The sequence below is a fragment of the Gavialis gangeticus genome, unplaced genomic scaffold, assembly GCF_001723915.1.
Source record: "Gavialis gangeticus isolate Ggan-Ray unplaced genomic scaffold, GavGan_comp1, whole genome shotgun sequence".
Classification (NCBI taxonomy): Eukaryota; Metazoa; Chordata; order Crocodylia; family Gavialidae; genus Gavialis; species Gavialis gangeticus.
Window position 1 is genome coordinate 221539103 of NW_017729032.1, and position 10581 is coordinate 221549683.

Sequence of the window (10581 nt, forward strand, 5' to 3'; positions counted from 1 at the left end):
AGGAGCCCCTCCCTCGGGGGGAGACCTGCTGAACTGAGGACAGAGGCTGGTTCTCAGGGACTGTCCCTCAGTTAGGCTCTGCGGCCTACCGGTCTCCTCCTATAGCGATTTTCCAATCCGTTCCTATTGATTTTCTGGCGTTCGATCTACCTGGCACTGGCTACGGCTACGACTTCTGATCTCAAACCGAACTTACCTTGATTCCACGGCTTCTGACCTCGGCTTTCATCCTCGACCATCCGTCCGTCCCATCGTTCTGGCATCGACCTTGGCACTGTGTTCCATTGACTTTGGCATCACTTACAGCCCGCTTTTGTCCATGTTGGACTTTGTTTTGTTACAGGTCCGTTGTTTGTCTGTCCCGTTTATGAGCCGTTGACCAGCCCTGGGACTATTAGGTTGAGCAGCCGCCCCTAGCCCTCCGGGTTTAGAAAGCAAGGGCTCACCTAAGAACCCCGTGGGCCAACGGACCCCTTTGTTGTTTATACTGTAACCGAAGAACTTGCCTACGCCATCAAAGCGTGAGTTAAATAAACCCCTTTGGTTGGAACCATAAGCTTGTGTGCCACTCAGACTCAACCGCCGCTAATCGCACCTGTTCGTATACCCTCGGCCCACCGTGACCGGTCCGGTTCTCCGTGACCACAGGTCTGTTTTGTTTTTTCATTGCCAAGAGTTAAAAAATCAGGAAACACAACTTCCTTCCGATGCCTTCATTAACTTTTTTAACAATTTAACGTACTTTGAGGCCTAAATTTGAGGAAATATATTGCCTGAACAAAGTTATTGTAACACTTGCTGCACATGATCAATACTATTTTGGGCTTTACAAACACTCCATTTCTATGAAATCATATTAACCATCATGACACTGACTCATCCTAAAATAGAATAAAATTGTATGTAAATGGTGTACACAATATATAGCCTCTTATATGGTGCTCAGTTGTGTCTATTTTTCAATTTCTAGTTTTTTTTTTATAATTATTATTTTTTCACATGTAACTCATACCAAAGCAATGAAACTCAGTTTTCTAAAATTACATCTATCCTACTGAATCTTCCCCTTGCAGCATTGAATCCGAAGGGCCAGGTCCTTTGTACCATATTTTCCCAACTGTGGATTTTCCTGACAGGAATTCTGAAAAGGGCATAAATCTGCTATGTAGCCAGCTTCTAAATTAACACCACTACTTCCATGTGTGATAGTGGACAGCAAGGTAAAAGGAGGGGAGATGACTAGACTGTTCCAACAACCCTCAATTGTGGAGGGTCTTTGGGCCTGCTCTAATTTATGCCAGAGCTGGGAGCAGTTCAGATTCTCTCAGAGAATCAGGATGCACTAACTGTCTAATTAGATGCAACCATTTATGTAGATGTGATAATGATTTTCATTAATTTTCCCTCTTCCAGTTAAAGCTGACTGGTATGAACAGCCTCTGGGCCGGATTCTACAAGGTAAGAAAACACACTGTCCTGGTTTTAAAGCATGTAAATGGTTTAATTGTCTGAGTCTATAAGAATACCTGCAGATGACTCATGCTTAAGTACACTGTTGATTCAGGAGCTGATTCATTTTGTGTTGCTTTTCTATCTTTGTGAGAACCGGTGATTTCGATTGTCAGTGACTTCCCAGAAATGATGCTGTCAGGAGTCTTTTAAAAAGATTGCTGCCTATAGGGTTGCACAATTGAAAAGCAAATTGAATTTGGAAGGTGATTGAAGCTTCTTGTAAAGCTTCTTAACATGTGATTGTTGCACTGAACCTCATGCATAATGTTTCACTTTATGGAAGGAGTCAGCTTATCAAAATTCATCTGTCCAGCTACAAACTGTATGCTTAAGCCTTTTCCCGTGAGTATACTAAGGTGGCAGTAAAGAATTTGAAGGGAAACTGTCAACTTGAATTTTTGAAATAGATTAATATGTGTTCTAAATCCTAATTTCTGAAAGAGCTTACTTAATAATTTATAATGCCTTAAATATCCTGCCTACCTGCTTACTGATTTTACAGGGCACTTCTTCTATTTATTAGACTCTGGTAACCTGGAAGGACAATACCCTCACACACACAGGTTCTCACATCCACGCTTTGTCTGTCTTCTGCTGGTAAGCACAATTTTGCAAAGTAAAGAAAGAGCACGAGCTCTTCCTAAATCAGTACCTCAGTGTTATCATGGCCATTCAGAAGACGGTGGAACTAACTGCACAAGGAGCAGGTAAAAGCACAAAGTAAACACACTAGGAAAAACAGATTGTTTTCTCCTTGACATCTGTCTTTCTGGTAGTCCCAGGAGCTACTTCTAGTAAAAATAGTTACAATATTTCCACATGGAGGTGAGCTGTTTAAAGTAAAAAGAAATGAAATCCCTAGGACAGTTTATAATGTTGTCATATTTATGTCTTCTCCTCAGCGGTACTTGTGATATTTTGGGGGAAATTTCTGCCTTAACTTAAAAGAATGATAATTTCACTAAGTCTCAAAAAGACAGAGACTTATTTTAACTTCTTACATTAATAACAAATAATTTAATAGACATAATATCTTTGCTTCAAGCCTGATCTGATGTTTTTTCTAATGCTATTGCAACCAGTGCAAGACTTAGATATAGAATTCACTGTTTTTTTTGTTTTGTTTTGTTTTGTTTTGTTTTGTTTTAAGAGAGGCTACACCTATCCTTGTATACCAACATTACAAATGGTTTAGTTAAAGGAAACCAATGAGTAACATAAGAACTCTATAGAATTTAATATGGGGTAATTTGTATTCACTCCATCCTGTGGTCACTATATCTCTGAATGTAGAGAAGACCTTAGATAGGCTGGAATAGAAATTTATAGTTCTTTGAAATTAGTCTATTAAAATAATGGACAAGATGGACTTTTAGGACACTTAGGCTCAGTACAGAGAGTCAAAAAGCTTGAGGTGGAATTTATCCAACCTTGGCAGGTTTTGCTAAGCTGCATAGATTGAACCATTAATGAACTGAACTCATGTTCAATATTCACTTCAGGAAGGCAGGCAGAGGCCTATACTGGCCCAGGCCAGAAGACGGTGGCTCTCAAGCCAGTAATTGGCAAGCCCAGCCCAGCCAAGTGAGGACCATCCTTTATTGGCTTTCCAGCCAACTCCCACAAGCTCCTGATGGCCCCTGTGAGAGATAAGAAGCCCCTGTCCCAGTGCCAGCCCCCCCCCCGCCAGGTATAGCGGGGGAGTCCAGCACCTCAAGGGGCTTCCCCTGGCCCAGGATCCCCCAGCCCAGAGCTACCCTGTCCCCAGAAGATGAGGGGAATCCTTCCCTTCCTCCTGCCCTGCACAGCTGGGCAGTTTGGCTTCACTGCCACCGGAAGAAGAGGGGGAAGGATTCCACATGCATATAGCTGGGTGTGGGAACACAGGATGGGAGCCCTGCACCTCATGGGGCTTCTCCATGCCTGGACCAGGGTCCGTCAGCCCAGATCTGCCCTGCTGCAGGGAGTGGTGTGGCTGGAGGCTTGGTTCTGCTGCTGCCCCAGGTGGGCAAATTAATAACTTGGGCATACCCATGCGACAAAATGGGGGATCAGTAAGTTTACACAAACCTAGGGTGTATCTCTGGGAGTACCCTGACATGCCAGAGTTTTGTCATAAAGGAATCTTATGTTGTACATGGGTTAATTCCAACATCTCTTTCTCACAGTAAAATAATAGAAAAAACCTCCAAAGGTTTTATTACACAGAAAAAGTGATGAAATTGACAACAGAATATGGTAAAATGAAACTGACAAAAAACCTACCAAATCTTTGCTTTCAGACTACCAGTAGCCATTATAAAAACCTTCATAAAATTGTTATGAAAATCCCCCCCAGGGTCAACTTCCCCTCAGTCACAGTTAGCTCCTTCCACTGGGGTTGTCCAAGGAACCCTCTTCTAATTGTCACTTCCACCAGAACATATCACTTGTCAACAGACTACTTGTCACCAAAGAGATGTAGAATCATAGAACATTAGGGTTGGCAGGGACCTCACAAGGTCACATCTAGTCCAACCCCCTGCTCAAAGACAGACCAGCCCCAACTAGATCATCCCAGCCAAGGCTTTGTCTACCCAGTCTTAAAAACCTCCAAGGATGGAGATTCTACAACTTCTCCGGGTAACCTGTTCCAGTGCTTTATTACCTCCTAGCAAGAAAGTTTTCCTAATATTTAACCTAAACTTCCTGTGCTCCAACCTGAAACCATTGTTTTTTGTTCTGTCATCTGCCAGCACTAAGAACAGTCTAGCTCCTTCCTCTTTGGAACCACCCTTCAGGTAGTTGAAGGCTGCTATTAAATTCCCTATTAGTTTTCTCTTCTTCAAACTAAATAAGCCATTTCCTCAGCCTCTCCTCAGAAGTCATGTGCCCTAGGCCTGAACCCTTTTTGTTACCCTCCATTGGAGTTTCTCCAATTTGACCACTTCCTTTCTGTAGTGGGGGGCCCAAAACTGGACACAGTACTCCAGATGTGTTCTCACCAGTGCCAAATACAGGGGAGTAATCACTTCCCTTGATCATGTATTTTACCTACCCTGTGATTACCTGGCTTTCATGTTATGTTCTTAATCATGTTTTTAATCCCTATTTATTACTATTGCCATTTAAGGTAGGGATTATATCCTCCTCCATAAATATGGACAATTCCTAGCAGATTTGGGGCACTAATAAAACGCTGGATGATGATGATAAAAGGTACAGTGTGTTCAGACATATTGCTAAAGAGAAAATATATGAAGAAATTGAATTTGCTAGTCCAGTGGATTACAGTAATAGTAGTCTAAGCAATTTAGTAATCTCTGTCCCACTATAAATCAGAGGCAATTTGGTACCTGACTTCTGAAACTCCTTAAAAAGCCCACCCTGAATGAATAGTGTATTAAATGAATTAATCTCACTGAGCATGTCCAGATAAGCACGGACCCATCTGCAGTGCCACACACTGCACATGCAGGCATTCCCCATGCTGCTACTTTGCAGTGCATTGGAAGGGGGGTGGGGTTGATCCTGGGACATCTCAGGGTCAAAAAAACCCATGCCAAAAAAAAGCAGGGCAGCGCTCATGGTGGCAGTGCACACTATCCAAAACCAGAGCCTGGCCAGCTGAAGCTATGCTCCAGCTGCCAGCCAGGCTTTTTGCTGCAGAGGCACCATACCTGCAGCTCCCAAAGGCCCCCAGGTAAGGCTTCTGGGCCCAGCACAGTTGCTGGCTTCAGCCTCCCCTACCGCACCCAGGGTAACCTGCTGCATGCCAGAGCATGTGTGGCATGGCTGTTCCCCAGGGACAAGTAGCAGCAACACAAGGTGTGCCACTGCTACTTGTTGCCAGGGAAACACAAGTTCCCTCTCATCTGGACATGCTCACTGTGGAGTATTGCCTAAATTTTCCAAACGATATCATTTCCACAGCTTAACAATCGCTTCATATGCTTCTACTTAAAAGTCAGCTTAGTAATTTTAGAAATATTCAACAAAACATTAAAATCCTCTTATGAGTGGGTCCACAATCTAAAAAAAGACACACTGGGAGTTGATAAAATAAATAGTAGCTTAGGCCTTCGAAATATAGATGCACATTAATTGTAATTGGCTTCTTACCACAGATGTACCAAATCATATCTTCTATGAGTACACCATAAATTACGTATTTTAACAATCCAGTCATGAGTACATACAATCCCAGTTACATCACTGTAAAGAATAATTCATTCAGTATTAAAGGTCAGCAAGAATGTTTGACAAATTGTTCATAGATTCATGGTACTTTCTCTGGATTAACCCATCACTTTTCTCTCTGGGAACTATCCAAATCTCTCATTCTTCCAAGGGAGATGGAAAGTTAGCATGAAATCTTGCTTATTACCTTTGTATGTCTGCAAAATGGTTTTAATTTGGGAACTAATTGGCAACAAAAATTTCATTAAATTTCAATATATTTACATCCTTCAATACTTAGAGCACTCAAGCTCTGTCTTTTGCTGCCTTACATTTTCTCCAGTTTACTCTAAACATATTTTGTAACATTATTTTATTAGCTTTGCTTAGTTTGGCATTTATTGGAACCTATACACATGCTGGATGTCTGTTCTGATGCATGCTAATTAGCACATCAGGGGAGACTTGATTAATTGTGCCATGATTTGATGTGCTTTAATTAAAGCTCTCACGCCACCATTTTGAAGCATAGGACACCGAATACATGATGTGATGCTGCCAGTGCTTTAATTAAAGCAGCTCTCAGAGCCACCCTAATTAAAGCCCCCTCCCCCGCCGCACCCCAGAGCACATGTAAAGGCACCTTATGTTTTTCATTATCAGATGTAATTTAACTATATGTTTACTGATATACAGTAGCTACATGTGGATGGAATAGTAAGATCTGCTAATGACCTGAAAATGCAAGGAATCATGCAAAGAATGTATTGGGCTCTTTCACATTTTTTTTGGTAGCTGTTTAACATGTTGTTATGGGCTGATGCTACAGGAATCAGGATGGTGATTTGACAGTTACACACAGTGAGCACATGTACACGTGCTTTAATTATGGCACATTAAGTTTAGTACCTGTAATAGCAGGTGCTAAACAGAGCACAGATTGGACTCTTCAGCCATGTTAAAACTTTCCAATAATCCCCACCCCATCCCACAGCAGACATCATCTTCATACTGAGGGATAGCTGAAGAAGATTTTAAGGAAGAAGTCAACCAATTTAATTAAAGTTTTGCACTGCAGGTTTGCCACTGTAACAAACTATGAAGTGAGGAACATCCAAAATGTCTTTCAGGTAAGTGCCTGTCTGGTGGAAGAACAAAAAAGCTCTGTTTCCATCCATTTAACTACAGGACTTGATATGGCTTCATATGCAAAAAAGGGAAAATGCTATATTAATTCCATGCACTGGACCAAGAAGTTAAAAAGCTAAATTGTTGTTTTAGCTTGTAATACGATAATCTATTGTTGGCATTTGTTTAATATGTTAAAAAAGTAACTCTGTTTAGGAAATCTCTCAAGTACCAGCTGCTAGTATTCTTGCACCTTTTGAATGGGGATGGGAATGTGGTAAAATACAGCACAGTGTGGCTAGAAAATCTTGACCCTATCATCTCTGAGCCTGTGCTCAGGCACTTCCTCTAGACAGGCATGTCCTGACTATTATTAATTATTTCAGTCTCAAAGTTCTTTCTATGCTGTCCCAATAGTCTTTTATAGTGTACTCTTCAAACATCCCCGGCAACTACCCATTTTTTTCCTAGCAGCCAGTACTCTTGTACCATTTAAAATGGGGAAGGGGGAAATATAAAGGGAATCTGAGTCTACCCTGATGGACTGGGTCCTGGTTGAGGCCCTGCCTGACTATGCATATACTGCCACAGCCTATCACAGTTTAACACTTCTCCTTTTGACGTTTTGAGTACTTGGCTCCCTTTGGCATGAGTTCTTCTCACTTCTGCTTACCAGCAATCTTCTTAGCTCCCCAGGTCATCTTGGCATGTTTCTCTGGCTTGCTGCTTTGGCTTTTTCTCTGTTGGCTCCTCTGACCATGGGGAGCTGTCCAGCACCAGCTCCCTGGAGCTTTCCTCCTGTGCTTTTTTGGACCTAACTCACCTGCTTTCCCTTGCTTATCTGATATATAGTCCTCAAGATGGGCAGATCTGTTACCTATAAAGGCAACTGTATGCATTCTACTGGAACCCTCAAGTCCCATACTTCAGTGCTGAATCAAAAGACCCATTACACAGTGCCAAAAAACCTACAAAAAATCAATACAAGAAGGCTGGGGAGATGGGGAAAGGAGACAAAAATGATAACCAAAAAGAAATGCAAGTGAATAGTCAGGGTAGCTAAAGGAACCAATAAGATATCAAATGTCTGAGAGAATTAAAGGCAATAATAAGAATCTTAAAACATAGCAGAAACAAAATGGAATAGATCCTTTTTTGTGTGCAGATAGTAAAATAATGCATAGTGCAATGGAAAAGGCATATATGCCATGGATAGATAGGTGTGTGTATGCAAGTGTAGACACACACTGTGTTTGAAATGATATCTCTCATACATGATATGGTAAAATAGGAAAAGTATACTCTTCACATTGTTAGCACACTATTAGCTTCGTATCTGCAACAAAAAAGCGTGTGCTACAATAGGATGTTTTTAAATCCAACAGAAAACTAGTCTCCAGGAATCTTAAAGGAACTAGCTAAGGTACATTCTGAACCACTAACTTTGTGAAGGATTTGCTTTTTTTAAAAACAAATCTTGAAAGATGGGAAAATTTCTAAGGAGTGGATGGATGACAGCCAAAATAATTATAATACTTAAAAAGAAAGCTCTTGGAGGCTATAGCTTGGTGAGCCTAAAATCAGGCACAGGCAAAATAATAGACAGTGCATTTAGGGCACTTTTAGCAAAGAAATTAGCAACTAAATATATAATTAAGGTTCACCACCATGTTTTCTGGAAATAGGTGTTAGCAGAAAGTTAGATATATTTGGAGATACTATAAATGTCTGGTTGATAACACATGGCCTTTATGTTATGTTTTAATTTCTCCAAGGCATTTTATAACTTAATTAAAATTTACATTATGATAAAATAACAGGACATGCACTGGATTGATTAGATACTGGCTCACTGGGAAAACATTGTTCCTACTAGGGGGAGTTAGCAGGAGTTGTACTAGGTGAATCCCCAGGGATTTTTTTGTTTGTTTTTTCCCAACATGCTAATATTTCATAAATAATCTAGATGATAATACATTTTGTAATGTCAAAGTTTATAGGTGACAAAAAGACTGGTGGTATAGTAAATAACATGAAACTTACAGAGCAATCTTAATGGCCTAATTTAAAATTGCAGTCCAACATTACACTTTATTTAACATAGCTAAGAATAGGAATGAATGAGGAACCACAAACATGGTTATCAGCAGGATGTGGGATGTCTTGGAAGACAATGACTTATCAAAGGACAGGGAAGCTGTCATAATTGCCTCAAAGTACAGGAAAGGCTGTGGCAAGTAGGGCTAACTTAATCCTTAGACAGATAAAGTCAACTTTGACATGATGCCTAATTTATTAGAAGTGTAGATAGCTAAATATTAAAACAATTTATCAAGGAAAGTGGTGGATATGCTTCTGCCTCAAGCTCTTAAAAATGAGATTATATTACCTTTCTGACCTTAAAACATTCATTTATTATTCTTCTGTTCATTCTCCTTTGAATTAGTCTGCAAGATGCAGCTGTTCCCTTCCTTCTGCCTTCCTTTATAGGAGGCTATAGCTTACTTAAAGCTAGTTGTGGTCCCTCTACCTGGAACTGCATTGTGTAGTATAGATGCCTTGTTTTTCATCCAGGATACTAAATCTCCTTTCACCAACACCCTGAAGAAGTTGCACACTGTTGGTGTGCACATAATAATACGGAGGCAATAGTACTTTAGGGTTTGTGGGATCCAAACATTCTAATCCTGCTTTTTCTCTTGTGTGTGATGACCAAGTTATTATCTCACAGAGTAGGCTCAAGGACTTTGGCTATTGCTCTTTCTTTTCTAGTTGTCTCAACGTACATCTCAGTTTTCTGTCACTAAAAATTTCTGCATCTTGTTATTACAGCTGACTGACAAATCCATATATGTGTGCTTTCCTAGACCCTGAAGTCTTTCAGACACTGCAGTCAGGTCATCAACAGTACTGGGTGCTTTGGTATACAGCAAGTCTATTCTGTATATTTGGTCAAGCTATGTGTTGACTTCTGTGCCTAACATACATTTTAGTGAGACATAACTAAAGTCTTGTCTCTGTTCATCAAGGTGACTTCACTTTCAGAATTTTCTGTGGAACCACCATGTACTACATCCATTTTCTTTCTAGATGGGACTTGGAATTTGTTTCTAAATGTGCATGAGAAGTAAGGATTTTTGTTATATCTTTTATTGGACCAACTGTGTAGTTGGTGGGACATGTTCTGAAGGTGAACTGATAAATACATTGACTGCAGCCCATAATGAAACTGGAATAGTACAGGTCTTTTCCTTTTTGAGGAATATAAAACCTTAGAGTTCTGCTGAGTGCAGTGTGCAGTTTTTTCTACCTGTGGACCGGGGGTAGATGCACAACCAAAATAAATGGGCCAAGGCCAGGAAGGCTGAGGCCCAAACAAAGATTAAGGGCCTGAAGGCCAAAAGCTGTATTGAGGGCCTTCTCCAAAATACACATGGAGTAACTACTGCAAGGAATGGGCTTGCAACTGGAATGGAAGGAGACCACAAATAGCCCATAAGGTAACTGGTGCCTGGAGAAAGGTAGATAGAGCCAGGAAGGCCATGCTATAGTGTCCTGGGGGCAAGGTGGAACTAGGCTGGGTTTGCTTTGGGGCCCTGGGGGCAGCCTCCCAAACCTGTGTAAGTAACATCAAGGCATGACAGGAAAGGTAGAAAGGGAGGGCACCTTGGGAATCAGAGTGGGGCCAAAAGCCAAGTGGCCACCAGTGGGCATCACAGCCACCCCAGGATTTTGATCCTATTCCATAGTTTCATAGATTTAGGGTCGAAAGGGACCTAGTAG